The sequence below is a fragment of the Eucyclogobius newberryi genome, unplaced genomic scaffold (genome assembly GCF_026437365.1).
Source record: "Eucyclogobius newberryi isolate DKJ021-1_F unplaced genomic scaffold, fEucNew1.0.hap1 SCAF_6, whole genome shotgun sequence".
NCBI classification, from domain to species: domain Eukaryota; kingdom Metazoa; phylum Chordata; class Actinopteri; order Gobiiformes; family Gobiidae; genus Eucyclogobius; species Eucyclogobius newberryi.
In genome coordinates this window covers 38,029,376-38,045,576 of record NW_027316278.1, presented here as the reverse complement: position 1 = coordinate 38,045,576, position 16,201 = coordinate 38,029,376, and the positions used below count along the sequence as shown (strand labels likewise).

Below are 16,201 nucleotides of genomic sequence, written 5' to 3'. Positions count from 1 at the left end.
CAATCACACAGTGTTAGCTGAGCTTTAAGCTTGCACACTTATCTACCTTTTTATTAAGGGTTGATTGTAGTTTACCCTCCTCTGGTATTGACTGAGTTTGACCTCATGCCGTTTTTCTGTGCATTCCAAACTTTTATCTGCCCTATTGCAACCCATTCAAAAAAGGCTAAATACACAGTTTGAACGCGCATCTAAAGTAGAACGGTTCCGCTTGTTTTATTTGTCGTCTTGACATGAGTGGCTTTATTCTGGACCGGAGGAAACAGCCGATGCCAGCTGCGCTAGCTTTTGCACAACAGTTGTTTATTATCCTTCAGCCACGAAACTTGTGTAAGGCGCAGCTTGTTTACAGATGCCACAACAGTGTTCCGACAACTTCTGCTGCTGCAGAAACGTTACACTTTTACCCAATCAACATCTGATAGTCTGTGGACGTCACATTTAGTCCCTGCTTTGCTCGACTTGGCCCAAGGGAGAAGAGGGTACTAAAAGTGTACCTGGTCTGAGGCGGTAGCGCCAAATGGAAATGTGCTAAAACAGGGCTGAATAGAGTTGAGCAAAGTAGGTGCTAATGGAAAAGGGGCACTAGTAATGCTTATAAATAGGTTTAGCATCATACAAATGCTATAGGTTGGGCGTTTACTGGGTATTCTCCTAAAGAAAAAGGATTTGTCAGATTTGTCAGACTTGTCAGATTTGTCAGCAGTTTTTGACTTATCTTGTGTCTTTGCGATAGACCTTACAGGCTCATCAAGGTTTCCATGTGGTGTGAGGCAAGCCTTTGAGGTCTTTTCAAATCACACAGCACATGCTGCTGCGGAGTTGAGAGAATGTGGGCATGGAAACCTTCAGGGGACTTCATTGTGTGTTGTACTTTCTGTGCCCCGTTTTTCCGCTCCTTCTCATTGATGATGGATGGGCATAGGCATATCTTTTGGATGCTTAGCGACAACGCTGAATGAGGACGTGTAAATTGCTGTAGATTGACTATTATGTGAAAAGCAAACGTAATCAGGAACTCTTCAACTGTCCTTTTGTTCAAAATATACAAGATGTACCTGTAGCCACCTCACTTGTGTATATTCTGAAATATTTGGTGGAGCACATGCATTGGCTCAACAGAACTGTTACATCATACTTTATATGCTGTGTCGCTGCACAGCTATCTATTTGTTTTAAATACTTCTCAAGGCAAGGATAAGATTTGACCTCATGCATTAGGCTCGAAGAGGAGCGCCTGATGGTCAGGCCTTTGCGCCACTGTTGTTTGCAGAGGATGTTGTCTTGATGTCTTAATCAACCACGCTCACTACGACGATGACAGAGTGTTACCAAGTGCAAAAAAGCTATAGCTAAAATCAACTCAAGGAAAGGGGCGGAACTGTATCTTAAATGCCATCTTACATCCTCTTGAGACATTGGTATGAAGTTGAAAGGGCAGTCTGCGGAATGCCAACATTGCAGTTGGTCTTTTAACAAATACAAATTCTATTTAAGTAAAGGGAGCATCCGGATTTGAACCGGGGACATCTTGATCTGCAGTTAAATTCTCTACCACTGAGCTATACCCCCTACCTGTCTGCAAATATGAGGGTGGCAAAGACACAATGACACAATCACACAGTGTTAGCTGAGCTTTAAGCTTGCACACTTATCTACCTTTTTATTAAGGGTTGATTGTAGTTCACCCTCCTCTGGTATTGACTGAGTTTGACCTCATGCCGTTTTTCTGTGCATTCCAAACTTTTATCTGCCCTATTGCAACCCATTCAAAAAAGGCTAAATACACAGTTTGAACGCTCATCTAAAGTAGAACGGTTCCGCTTGTTTTATTTGTCGTCTTGACATGAGTGGCTTTATTCTGGACCGGAGGAAACAGCCGATGCCAGCTGCGCTAGCTTTTGCACAACAGTTGTTTATTATCCTTCAGCCACGAAACTTGTGTAAGGCGCAGCTTGTTTACAGATGCCACAACAGTGTTCCGACAACTTCTGCATCTGCAGAAACGTTACACTTTTACCCAATCAACATCTGATAGTCTGTGGACGTCACATTTAGTCCCTGCTTTGCTCGACTTGGCCCAAGGGAGAAGAGGGTACTAAAAGTGTACCTGGTCTGAGGCGGTAGCACCAAATGGAAATGTGCTAAAGCAGGGCTGAATAGAGTTGAGCAAAGTAGGTGCTAATGGAAAAGGGGCACTAGTAATGCTTATAAATAGGTTTAGCATCATACAAATGCTATAGGTTGGGCGTTTACTGGGTATTCTCCTAAAGAAAAAGGATTTGTCAGATTTGTCAGACTTGTCAGATTTGTCAGTAGTTTTTGACTTATCTTGTGTCTTTGCAATAGACCTTACAGGCTCATCAAGGTTTCCATGTGGTGTGAGGCAAGCCTTTGAGGTCTTTTCAAATCACACAGCACATGCTGCTGCGGAGTTGAGAGAATGTGGGCATGGAAACCTTCAGGGGACTTCATTGTGTGTTGTACTTTCTGTGCCCCGTTTTTCCGCTCCTTCTCATTGATGATGGATGGGCATAGGCATATCTTTTGGATGCTTAGCGACAACGCTGAATGAGGACGTGTAAATTGCTGTAGATTGACTATTATGTGAAAAGCAAACGTAATCAGGAACTCTTCAACTGTCCTTTTGTTCAAAATATACAAGATGTACCTGTAGCCACCTCACCTCTGCCCTTGTGTATATTCTGAAATATTTGGTGGAGCACATGCATTGGCTCAACAGAACTGTTACATCATACTTTATATGCTGTGTCGCTGCACACCTATCTATTTGTTTTAAATACTTTTCAAGGCAAGGATAAGATTTGACCTCATGCATTAGGCTCGAAGGCGAGCGCCTGATGGTCAGGCCTTTGCGCCACTGTTGTTTGCAGAGGATGTTGTCTTGATGTCTTAATCAACCACGCTCACTACGACGATGACAGAGTGTTACCAAGTGCAAAAAAGCTATAGCTAAAATCAAGTCAAGGAAAGGGGCGGAAGTGTATCTTAAATGCCATCTTACACCCTCTTGAGACATTGGTATGAAGTTGAAAGGGCAGTCTGCGGAATGCCAACATTGCAGTTGGTCTTTTAACAAATACAAATTCTATTTAAGTAAAGGGAGCATCCAGATTTGAACCGGGGAGTTCTTGATCTGCAGTCAAATGCTCTACCACTGAGCTATACTCCCCTATCAATCTCCAAATATGAGGGTGGCAAGGACACATTGACAAAATCACACAGTGTTAGCTGAGCTTTGAAGCTTGCACACTTATCTACCTTTTTATTAAGGGTTGATTGTAGTTTACCCTCCTATGGTATTGACTGAGTTTGACCTCATGCCGTTTTTCTGTGCATTCCAAACTTTTATCTGCCCTATTGCAACCCATTCAAAAAAGGCTAAATACACAGTTTGAACGCGCATCTAAAGTAGAACGGTTCCGCTTGTTTTATTTGTCGTCTTGACATGAGTGGCTTTATTCTGGACCGGAGGAAACAGCCGATGCCAGCTGCGCTAGCTTTTGCACAACAGTTGTTTATTATCCTTTAGCCACGAAACTTGTGTAAGGCGCAGCTTGTTTACAGATGCCACAACAGTGTTCCGACAACTTCTGCTGCTGCAGAAACGTTACACTTTTACCCAATCAACATCTGATAGTCTGTGGACGTCACGTTTAGTCCCTGCTTTGCTCGACTTGGCCCAAGGGAGAAGAGGGTACTAAAAGTGTACCTGGTCTGAGGCGGTAGCACCAAATGGAAATGTGCTAAAGCAGGGCTGAATAGAGTTGAGCAAAGTAGGTGCTAATGGAAAAGGGGCACTAGTAATGCTTATAAATAGGTTTAGCATCATACAGATGCTATAGGTTGGGCGTTTACTGGGTATTCTCCTAAAGAAAAAGGATTTGTCAGATTTGTCAGATTTGTCAGACTTGTCAGATTTGTCAGTAGTTTTTGACTTATCTTGTGTCTGTGCGATAGACCTTACAGGCTCATCAAGGTTTCCATGTGGTGTGAGGCAAGCCTTTGAGGTCTTTTCAGATCACACAGCACATGCTGCTGCGGAGTTGAGAGAATGTGGGCATGGAAACCTTCAGGGGACTTCATTGTGTGTTGTACTTTCTGTGCCCCGTTTTTCCGCTCCTTCTCATTGATGATGGATGGGCATAGGCATATCTTTTGGATGCTTAGCGACAACGCTGAATGAGGACGTGTAAATTGCTGTAGATTGACTATTATGTGAAAAGCAAACGTAATCAGGAACTCTTCAACTGTCCTTTTGTTCAAAATATACAAGATGTACCTGTAGCCACCTCACTTGTGTATATTCTGAAATATTTGGTGGAGCACATGCATTGGCTCAACAGAACTGTTACATCATACTTTATATGCTGTGTCGCTGCACACCTATCTATTTGTTTTAAATACTTCTCAAAGCAAGGATAAGATTTGACCTCATGCATTAGGCTCGAAGGCGAGCGCCTGATGGTCAGGCCTTTGCGCCACTGTTGTTTGCAGAGGATGTTGTCTTGATGTCTTAATCAACCACGCTCACTACGACGATGACAGAGTGTTACCAAGTGCAAAAAAGCTATAGCTAAAATCAAGTCAAGGAAAGGGGCGGAACTGTATCTTAAATGCCATCTTACACCCTCTTGAGACCTTGGTATGAAGTTGAAAGGGCAGTCTGCGGAATGCCAACATTGCAGTTGGTCTTTTAACAAATACAAATTCTATTTAAGTAAAGGGAGCATCCGGATCTGAACCGGGGACTTCTTGATCTGCAGTCAAATGCTCTACCACTGAGCTATACTCCCCTATCTATCTCCAAATATGAGGGTGGCAAGGACACATTGACAAAATCACACAGTGTTAGCTGAGCTTTGAAGCTTGCACACTTATCTACCTTTTTATTAAGGGTTGATTGTAGTTTACCCTCCTATGGTATTGACTGAGTTTGACCTCATGCCGTTTTTCTGTGCATTCCAAACTTTTATCTGCCCTATTGCAACCCATTCAAAAAAGGCTAAATACACAGTTTGAACGCTCATCTAAAGTAGAACGGTTCCGCTTGTTTTATTTGTCGTCTTGACATGAGTGGCTTTATTCTGGACCGGAGGAAACAGCCGATGCCAGCTGCGCTAGCTTTTGGACAACAGTTGTTTATTATCCTTCAGCCACGAAACTTGTGTAAGGCGCAGCTTGTTTACAGATGCCACAACAGTGTTCCGACAACTTCTGAGGGTACTAAAAGTGTACCTGGTCTGAGGCGGTAGCACCAAATGGAAATGTGCTAAAGCAGGGCTGAATAGAGTTGAGCAAAGTAGGTGCTAATGGAAAAGGGGCACTAGTAATGCTTATAAATAGGTTTAGCATCATACAGATGCTATAGGTTGGGCGTTTACTGGGTATTCTCCTAAAGAAAAAGGATTTGTCAGATTTGTCAGATTTGTCAGACTTGTCAGATTTGTCAGTAGTTTTTGACTTATCTTGTGTCTGTGCGATAGACCTTACAGGCTCATCAAGGTTTCCATGTGGTGTGAGGCAAGCCTTTGAGGTCTTTTCAGATCACACAGCACATGCTGCTGCGGAGTTGAGAGAATGTGGGCATGGAAACCTTCAGGGGACTTCATTGTGTGTTGTACTTTCTGTGCCCCGTTTTTCCGCTCCTTCTCATTGATGATGGATGGGCATAGGCATATCTTTTGGATGCTTAGCGACAACGCTGAATGAGGACGTGTAAATTGCTGTAGATTGACTATTATGTGAAAAGCAAACGTAATCAGGAACTCTTCAACTGTCCTTTTGTTCAAAATATACAAGATGTACCTGTAGCCACCTCACCTCTGCCCTTGTGTATATTCTGAAATATTTGGTGGAGCACATGCATTGGCTCAACAGAACTGTTACATCATACTTTATATGCTGTGTCGCTGCACACCTATCTATTTGTTTTAAATACTTTTCAAGGCAAGGATAAGATTTGACCTCATGCATTAGGCTCGAAGGCGAGCGCCTGATGGTCAGGCCTTTGCGCCACTGTTGTTTGCAGAGGATGTTGTCTTGATGTCTTAATCAACCACGCTCACTACGACGATGACAGAGTGTTACCAAGTGCAAAAAAGCTATAGCTAAAATCAAGTCAAGGAAAGGGGCGGAAGTGTATCTTAAATGCCATCTTACACCCTCTTGAGACATTGGTATGAAGTTGAAAGGGCAGTCTGCGGAATGCCAACATTGCAGTTGGTCTTTTAACAAATACAAATTCTATTTAAGTAAAGGGAGCATCCAGATTTGAACCGGGGAGTTCTTGATCTGCAGTCAAATGCTCTACCACTGAGCTATACTCCCCTATCAATCTCCAAATATGAGGGTGGCAAGGACACATTGACAAAATCACACAGTGTTAGCTGAGCTTTGAAGCTTGCACACTTATCTACCTTTTTATTAAGGGTTGATTGTAGTTTACCCTCCTATGGTATTGACTGAGTTTGACCTCATGCCGTTTTTCTGTGCATTCCAAACTTTTATCTGCCCTATTGCAACCCATTCAAAAAAGGCTAAATACACAGTTTGAACGCGCATCTAAAGTAGAACGGTTCCGCTTGTTTTATTTGTCGTCTTGACATGAGTGGCTTTATTCTGGACCGGAGGAAACAGCCGATGCCAGCTGCGCTAGCTTTTGCACAACAGTTGTTTATTATCCTTTAGCCACGAAACTTGTGTAAGGCGCAGCTTGTTTACAGATGCCACAACAGTGTTCCGACAACTTCTGCTGCTGCAGAAACGTTACACTTTTACCCAATCAACATCTGATAGTCTGTGGACGTCACGTTTAGTCCCTGCTTTGCTCGACTTGGCCCAAGGGAGAAGAGGGTACTAAAAGTGTACCTGGTCTGAGGCGGTAGCACCAAATGGAAATGTGCTAAAGCAGGGCTGAATAGAGTTGAGCAAAGTAGGTGCTAATGGAAAAGGGGCACTAGTAATGCTTATAAATAGGTTTAGCATCATACAGATGCTATAGGTTGGGCGTTTACTGGGTATTCTCCTAAAGAAAAAGGATTTGTCAGATTTGTCAGATTTGTCAGACTTGTCAGATTTGTCAGTAGTTTTTGACTTATCTTGTGTCTGTGCGATAGACCTTACAGGCTCATCAAGGTTTCCATGTGGTGTGAGGCAAGCCTTTGAGGTCTTTTCAGATCACACAGCACATGCTGCTGCGGAGTTGAGAGAATGTGGGCATGGAAACCTTCAGGGGACTTCATTGTGTGTTGTACTTTCTGTGCCCCGTTTTTCCGCTCCTTCTCATTGATGATGGATGGGCATAGGCATATCTTTTGGATGCTTAGCGACAACGCTGAATGAGGACGTGTAAATTGCTGTAGATTGACTATTATGTGAAAAGCAAACGTAATCAGGAACTCTTCAACTGTCCTTTTGTTCAAAATATACAAGATGTACCTGTAGCCACCTCACTTGTGTATATTCTGAAATATTTGGTGGAGCACATGCATTGGCTCAACAGAACTGTTACATCATACTTTATATGCTGTGTCGCTGCACACCTATCTATTTGTTTTAAATACTTCTCAAAGCAAGGATAAGATTTGACCTCATGCATTAGGCTCGAAGGCGAGCGCCTGATGGTCAGGCCTTTGCGCCACTGTTGTTTGCAGAGGATGTTGTCTTGATGTCTTAATCAACCACGCTCACTACGACGATGACAGAGTGTTACCAAGTGCAAAAAAGCTATAGCTAAAATCAAGTCAAGGAAAGGGGCGGAACTGTATCTTAAATGCCATCTTACACCCTCTTGAGACCTTGGTATGAAGTTGAAAGGGCAGTCTGCGGAATGCCAACATTGCAGTTGGTCTTTTAACAAATACAAATTCTATTTAAGTAAAGGGAGCATCCGGATCTGAACCGGGGACTTCTTGATCTGCAGTCGAATGCTCTACCACTGAGCTATACTCCCCTATCTATCTCCAAATATGAGGGTGGCAAGGACACATTGACACAATCACACAGTGTTAGCTGAGCTTTGAAGCTTGCACACTTATCTACCTTTTTATTAAGGGTTGATTGTAGTTTACCCTCCTATGGTATTGACTGAGTTTGACCTCATGCCGTTTTTCTGTGCATTCCAAACTTTTATCTGCCCTATTGCAACCCATTCAAAAAAGGCTAAATACACAGTTTGAACGCGCATCTAAAGTAGAACGGTTCCGCTTGTTTTATTTGTCGTCTTGACATGAGTGGCTTTATTCTGGACCGGAGGAAACAGCCGATGCCAGCTGCGCTAGCTTTTGCACAACAGTTGTTTATTATCCTTTAGCCACGAAACTTGTGTAAGGCGCAGCTTGTTTACAGATGCCACAACAGTGTTCCGACAACTTCTGCTGCTGCAGAAACGTTACACTTTTACCCAATCAACATCTGATAGTCTGTGGACGTCACGTTTAGTCCCTGCTTTGCTCGACTTGGCCCAAGGGAGAAGAGGGTACTAAAAGTGTACCTGGTCTGAGGCGGTAGCACCAAATGGAAATGTGCTAAAGCAGGGCTGAATAGAGTTGAGCAAAGTAGGTGCTAATGGAAAAGGGGCACTAGTAATGCTTATAAATAGGTTTAGCATCATACAAATGCTATAGGTTGGGCGTTTACTGGGTATTCTCCTAAAGAAAAAGGATTTGTCAGATTTGTCAGATTTGTCAGACTTGTCAGATTTGTCAGTAGTTTTTGACTTATCTTGTGTCTGTGCGATAGACCTTACAGGCTCATCAAGGTTTCCATGTGGTGTGAGGCAAGCCTTTGAGGTCTTTTCAAATCACACAGCACATGCTGCTGCGGAGTTGAGAGAATGTGGGCATGGAAACCTTCAGGGGACTTCATTGTGTGTTGTACTTTCTGTGCCCCGTTTTTCCGCTCCTTCTCATTGATGATGGATGGGCATAGGCATATCTTTTGGATGCTTAGCGACAACGCTGAATGAGGACGTGTAAATTGCTGTAGATTGACTATTATGTGAAAAGCAAACGTAATCAGGAACTCTTCAACTGTCCTTTTGTTCAAAATATACAAGATGTACCTGTAGCCACCTCACTTGTGTATATTCTGAAATATTTGGTGGAGCACATGCATTGGCTCAACAGAACTGTTACATCATACTTTATATGCTGTGTCGCTGCACACCTATCTATTTGTTTTAAATACTTCTCAAAGCAAGGATAAGATTTGACCTCATGCATTAGGCTCGAAGGCGAGCGCCTGATGGTCAGGCCTTTGCGCCACTGTTGTTTGCAGAGGATGTTGTCTTGATGTCTTAATCAACCACGCTCACTACGACGATGACAGAGGGTTACCAAGTGCAAAAAAGCTATAGCTAAAATCAAGTCAAGGAAAGGGGCGGAACTGTATCTTAAATGCCATCTTACACCCTCTTGAGACATTGGTATGAAGTTGAAAGGGCAGTCTGCGGAATGCCAACATTGCAGTTGGTCTTTTAACAAATACAAATTCTATTTAAGTAAAGGGAGCATCCGGATCTGAACCGGGGACTTCTTGATCTGCAGTCAAATGCTCTACCACTGAGCTATACTCCCCTATCTATCTCCAAATATGAGGGTGGCAAGGACACATTGACACAATCACACAGTGTTAGCTGAGCTTTGAAGCTTGCACACTTATCTACCTTTTTATTAAGGGTTGATTGTAGTTTACCCTCCTATGGTATTGACTGAGTTTGACCTCATGCCGTTTTTCTGTGCATTCCAAACTTTTATCTGCCCTATTGCAACCCATTCAAAAAAGGCTAAATACACAGTTTGAACGCGCATCTAAAGTAGAACGGTTCCGCTTGTTTTATTTGTCGTCTTGACATGAGTGGCTTTATTCTGGACCGGAGGAAACAGCCGATGCCAGCTGCGCTAGCTTTTGCACAACAGTTGTTTATTATCCTTTAGCCACGAAACTTGTGTAAGGCGCAGCTTGTTTACAGATGCCACAACAGTGTTCCGACAACTTCTGCTGCTGCAGAAACGTTACACTTTTACCCAATCAACATCTGATAGTCTGTGGACGTCACGTTTAGTCCCTGCTTTGCTCGACTTGGCCCAAGGGAGAAGAGGGTACTAAAAGTGTACCTGGTCTGAGGCGGTAGCACCAAATGGAAATGTGCTAAAGCAGGGCTGAATAGAGTTGAGCAAAGTAGGTGCTAATGGAAAAGGGGCACTAGTAATGCTTATAAATAGGTTTAGCATCATACAAATGCTATAGGTTGGGCGTTTACTGGGTATTCTCCTAAAGAAAAAGGATTTGTCAGATTTGTCAGATTTGTCAGACTTGTCAGATTTGTCAGTAGTTTTTGACTTATCTTGTGTCTGTGCGATAGACCTTACAGGCTCATCAAGGTTTCCATGTGGTGTGAGGCAAGCCTTTGAGGTCTTTTCAGATCACACAGCACATGCTGCTGCGGAGTTGAGAGAATGTGGGCATGGAAACCTTCAGGGGACTTCATTGTGTGTTGTACTTTCTGTACCCCGTTTTTCCGCTCCTTCTCATTGATGATGGATGGGCATAGGCATATCTTTTGGATGCTTAGCGACAACGCTGAATGAGGACGTGTAAATTGCTGTAGATTGACTATTATGTGAAAAGCAAACGTAATCAGGAACTCTTCAACTGTCCTTTTGTTCAAAATATACAAGATGTACCTGTAGCCACCTCACTTGTGTATATTCTGAAATATTTGGTGGAGCACATGCATTGGCTCAACAGAACTGTTACATCATACTTTATATGCTGTGTCGCTGCACACCTATCTATTTGTTTTAAATACTTCTCAAAGCAAGGATAAGATTTGACCTCATGCATTAGGCTCGAAGGCGAGCGCCTGATGGTCAGGCCTTTGCGCCACTGTTGTTTGCAGAGGATGTTGTCTTGATGTCTTAATCAACCACGCTCACTACGACGATGACAGAGTGTTACCAAGTGCAAAAAAGCTATAGCTAAAATCAAGTCAAGGAAAGGGGCGGAACTGTATCTTAAATGCCATCTTACACCCTCTTGAGACATTGGTATGAAGTTGAAAGGGCAGTCTGCGGAATGCCAACATTGCAGTTGGTCTTTTAACAAATACAAATTCTATTTAAGTAAAGGGAGCCTCCGGATTTGAACCGGGGACTTCTTGATCTGCAGTCAAATGCTCTACCACTGAGCTATACTCCCCTATCTGTCTCTAAATATGAGGGTGGCAAGGACACATTGACACAATCACACAGTGTTAGCTGAGCTTTGAAGCTTGCACACTTATCTACCTTTTTATTAAGGGTTGATTGTAGTTTACCCTCCTCTGGTATTGACTGAGTTTGACCTCATGCCGTTTTTCTGTGCATTCCAAACTTTTATCTGCCCTATTGCAACCCATTCAAAAAAGGCTAAATACACAGTTTGAACGCGCATCTAAAGTAGAACGGTTCCGCTTGTTTTATTTGTCGTCTTGACATGAGTGGCTTTATTCTGGACCGGAGGAAACAGCCGATGCCAGCTGTGCTAGCTTTTGCACAACAGTTGTTTATTATCCTTTAGCCACGAAACTTGTGTAAGGCGCAGCTTGTTTACAGATGCCACAACAGTGTTCCGACAACTTCTGCTGCTGCAGAAACGTTACACTTTTACCCAATCAACATCTGATAGTCTGTGGACGTCACGTTTAGTCCCTGCTTTGCTCGACTTGGCCCAAGGGAGAAGAGGGTACTAAAAGTGTACCTGGTCTGAGGCGGTAGCACCAAATGGAAATGTGCTAAAGCAGGGCTGAATAGAGTTGAGCAAAGTAGGTGCTAATGGAAAAGGGGCACTAGTAATGCTTATAAATAGGTTTAGCATCATACAAATGCTATAGGTTGGGCGTTTACTGGGTATTCTCCTAAAGAAAAAGGATTTGTCAGATTTGTCAGATTTGTCAGATTTGTCAGACTTGTCAGTAGTTTTTGACTTATCTTGTGTCTGTGCGATAGACCTTACAGGCTCATCAAGGTTTCCATGTGGTGTGAGGCAAGCCTTTGAGGTCTTTTCAGATCACACAGCACATGCTGCTGCGGAGTTGAGAGAATGTGGGCATGGAAACCTTCAGGGGACTTCATTGTGTGTTGTACTTTCTGTGCCCCGTTTTTCCGCTCCTTCTCATTGATGATGGATGGGCATAGGCATATCTTTTGGATGCTTAGCGACAACGCTGAATGAGGACGTGTAAATTGCTGTAGATTGACTATTATGTGAAAAGCAAACGTAATCAGGAACTCTTCAACTGTCCTTTTGTTCAAAATAAACAAGATGTACCTGTAGCCACCTCACTTGTGTATATTCTGAAATATTTGGTGGAGCACATGCATTGGCTCAACAGAACTGTTACATCATACTTTATATGCTGTGTCGCTGCACACCTATCTATTTGTTTTAAATACTTCTCAAAGCAAGGATAAGATTTGACCTCATGCATTAGGCTCGAAGGCGAGCGCCTGATGGTCAGGCCTTTGCGCCACTGTTGTTTGCAGAGGATGTTGTCTTGATGTCTTAATCAACCACGCTCACTACGACGATGACAGAGTGTTACCAAGTGCAAAAAAGCTATAGCTAAAATCAAGTCAAGGAAAGGGGCGGAACTGTATCTTAAATGCCATCTTACACCCTCTTGAGACATTGGTATGAAGTTGAAAGGGCAGTCTGCGGAATGCCAACATTGCAGTTGGTCTTTTAACAAATACAAATTCTATTTAGGAAAGGGAGCATCCAGATTTGAACCGGGGACTTCTTAATCTGCAGTCAAATACTCTACCACTGAGTTATACTCCCCTATCTATCTCCAAATATGAGGGTGGCAAGGACACATTGACACAATCACACAGTGTTAGCTGAGCTTTGAAGCTTGCACACTTATCTACCTTTTTATTAAGGGTTGATTGTAGTTTACCCTCCTCTGGTATTGACTGAGTTTGACCTCATGCCGTTTTTCTGTGCATTCCAAACTTTTATCTGCCCTATTGCAACCCATTCAAAAAAGGCTAAATACACAGTTTGAACGCGCATCTAAAGTAGAACGGTTCCGCTTGTTTTATTTGTCGTCTTGACATGAGTGGCTTTATTCTGGACCGGAGGAAACAGCCGATGCCAGCTGCGCTAGCTTTTGCACAACAGTTGTTTATTATCCTTAAGCCACGAAACTTGTGTAAGGCGCAGCTTGTTTACAGATGCCACAACAGTGTTCCGACAACTTCTGCTGCTGCAGAAACGTTACACTTTTACCCAATCAACATCTGATAGTCTGTGGACGTCACGTTTAGTCCCTGCTTTGCTCGACTTGGCCCAAGGGAGAAGAGGGTACTAAAAGTGTACCTGGTCTGAGGCGGTAGCACCAAATGGAAATGTGCTAAAGCAGGGCTGAATAGAGTTGAGCAAAGTAGGTGCTAATGGAAAAGGGGCACTAGTAATGCTTATAAATAGGTTTAGCATCATACAAATGCTATAGGTTGGGCGTTTACTGGGTATTCTCCTAAAGAAAAAGGATTTGTCAGATTTGTCAGATTTGTCAGACTTGTCAGATTTGTCAGTAGTTTTTGACTTATCTTGTGTCTGTGCGATAGACCTTACAGGCTCATCAAGGTTTCCATGTGGTGTGAGGCAAGCCTTTGAGGTCTTTTCAGATCACACAGCACATGCTGCTGCGGAGTTGAGAGAATGTGGGCATGGAAACCTTCAGGGGACTTCATTGTGTGTTGTACTTTCTGTGCCCCGTTTTTCCGCTCCTTCTCATTGATGATGGATGGGCATAGGCATATCTTTTGGATGCTTAGCGACAACGCTGAATGAGGACGTGTAAATTGCTGTAGATTGACTATTATGTGAAAAGCAAACGTAATCAGGAACTCTTCAACTGTCCTTTTGTTCAAAATATACAAGATGTACCTGTAGCCACCTCACCTCTGCCCTTGTGTATATTCTGAAATATTTGGTGTAGCACATGCATTGGCTCAACAGAACTGTTACATCATACTTTATATGCTGTGTCTCTGCACACCTATCTATTTGTTTTAAATACTTCTCAAGGCAAGGATAAGATTTGACCTCATGCATTAGGCTCGAAGGCGAGCGCCTGATGGTCAGGCCTTTGCGCCACTGTTGTTTGCAGAGGATGTTGTCTTGATGTCTTAATCAACCACGCTCACTACGACGATGACAGAGTGTTACCAAGTGCAAAAAAGCTATAGCTAAAATCAAGTCAAGGAAAGGGGCGGAACTGTATCTTAAATGCCATCTTACACCCTCTTGAGACATTGGTATGAAGTTGAAAGGGCAGTCTGCGGAATACCAACATTGCAGTTGGTCTTTTAACAAATACAAATTCTATTTAAGTAAAGGGAGCATCCGGATTTGAGCCGGGGACCTCTTGATCTGCAGTCAAATGCTCTACCACTGAGCTATACCCCCTACCTGTCTGCAAATATGAGGGTGGCAAAGACACAATGACACAATCACACAGTGTTAGCTGAGCTTTAAGCTTGCACACTTATCTACCTTTTTATTAAGGGTTGATTGTAGTTTACCCTCCTCTGGTATTGACTGAGTTTGACCTCATGCCGTTTTTCTGTGCATTCCAAACTTTTATCTGCCCTATTGCAACCCATTCAAAAAAGGCTAAATACACAGTTTGAACGCGCATCTAAAGTAGAACGGTTCCGCTTGTTTTATTTGTCGTCTTGACATGAGTGGCTTTATTCTGGACCGGAGGAAACAGCCGATGCCAGCTGCGCTAGCTTTTGCACAACAGTTGTTTATTATCCTTCAGCCAGGAAACTTGTGAAAGGCACAGCTTGTTTACAGATGCCACAACAGTGTTCCGACAACTTCTGCTGCTGCAGAAACGTTACACTTTTACCCAATCAACATCTGATAGTCTGTTGACGTCACGTTTAGTCCCTGCTTTGCTCGACTTGGCCCAAGGGAGAAGAGGGTACTAAAAGTGTACCTGGTCTGAGGCGGTAGCACCAAATGGAAATGTGCTAAAGCAGGGCTGAATAGAGTTGAGCAAAGTAGGTGCTAATGGAAAAGGGGCACTAGTAATGCTTATAAATAGGTTTAGCATCATACAAATGCTATAGGTTGGGCGTTTACTGGGTATTCTCCTAAAGAAAAAGGATTTGTCAGATTTGTCAGATTTGTCAGACTTGTCAGATTTGTCAGTAGTTTTTGACTTATCTTGTGTCTGTGCGATAGACCTTACAGGCTCATCAAGGTTTCCATGTGGTGTGAGGCAAGCCTTTGAGGTCTTTTCAAATCACACAGCACATGCTGCTGCGGAGTTGAGAGAATGTGGGCATGGAAACCTTCAGGGGACTTCATTGTGTGTTGTACTTTCTGTGCCCCGTTTTTCCGCTCCTTCTCATTGATGATGGATGGGCATAGGCATATCTTTTGGATGCTTAGCGACAACGCTGAATGAGGACGTGTAAATTGCTGTAGATTGACTATTATGTGAAAAGCAAACGTAATCAGGAACTCTTCAACTGTCCTTTTGTTCAAAATATACAAGATGTACCTGTAGCCACCTCACCTCTGCCCTTGTGTATATTCTGAAATATTTGGTGTAGCACATGCATTGGCTCAACAGAACTGTTACATCATACTTTATATGCTGTGTCTCTGCACACCTATCTATTTGTTTTAAATACTTCTCAAGGCAAGGATAAGATTTGACCTCATGCATTAGGCTCGAAGGCGAGCGCCTGATGGTCAGGCCTTTGCGCCACTGTTGTTTGCAGAGGATGTTGTCTTGATGTCTTAATCAACCACGCTCACTACGACGATGACAGAGTGTTACCAAGTGCAAAAAAGCTATAGCTAAAATCAAGTCAAGGAAAGGGGCGGAACTGTATCTTAAATGCCATCTTACACCCTCTTGAGACATTGGTATGAAGTTGAAAGGGCAGTCTGCGAATGCCAACATTGCAGTTGGTCTTTTAACAAATACAAATTCTATTTAAGTAAATGGAGCATCCGGATTAGAACCGGGGACTTCTTGATCTGCAGTCAAATGCTCTACCACGGAGCAATTCTCCCCTATCTGTCCCCAAATATGAGGGTGGCAAGGACACATTGACACAATCACACAGTGTTAGCTGAGCTTTGAAGCTTGCACACTTATCTACCTTTT

The 16,201-nt window shown here is 43.1% G+C and overlaps 6 non-coding genes across 6 annotated transcripts; all 6 read right to left on the bottom strand.

Annotated features, from left to right (window-relative positions):
• Positions 1–3,121: 3,121 nt before the first annotated feature.
• trnac-gca (transfer RNA cysteine (anticodon GCA)) lies at positions 3,122–3,193 on the bottom strand. The gene has a single exon. It is a non-coding gene; the product is annotated as a tRNA-Cys (tRNA).
• A 1,552-nt stretch (positions 3,194–4,745) lies between these two features.
• trnac-gca (transfer RNA cysteine (anticodon GCA)) lies at positions 4,746–4,817 on the bottom strand. Its single transcript has one exon. It is a non-coding gene; the product is annotated as a tRNA-Cys (tRNA).
• Positions 4,818–6,279: 1,462 nt separating this feature from the next.
• trnac-gca (transfer RNA cysteine (anticodon GCA)) lies at positions 6,280–6,351 on the bottom strand. Its single transcript has one exon. It is a non-coding gene; the product is annotated as a tRNA-Cys (tRNA).
• Positions 6,352–9,527: 3,176 nt separating this feature from the next.
• Positions 9,528–9,599, bottom strand: trnac-gca (transfer RNA cysteine (anticodon GCA)). The gene has a single exon. It is a non-coding gene; the product is annotated as a tRNA-Cys (tRNA).
• Positions 9,600–11,151: 1,552 nt separating this feature from the next.
• trnac-gca (transfer RNA cysteine (anticodon GCA)) lies at positions 11,152–11,223 on the bottom strand. The gene has a single exon. It is a non-coding gene; the product is annotated as a tRNA-Cys (tRNA).
• A 3,183-nt stretch (positions 11,224–14,406) lies between these two features.
• On the bottom strand, positions 14,407–14,478 carry trnac-gca (transfer RNA cysteine (anticodon GCA)). The gene has a single exon. It is a non-coding gene; the product is annotated as a tRNA-Cys (tRNA).
• Positions 14,479–16,201: the final 1,723 nt, after the last annotated feature.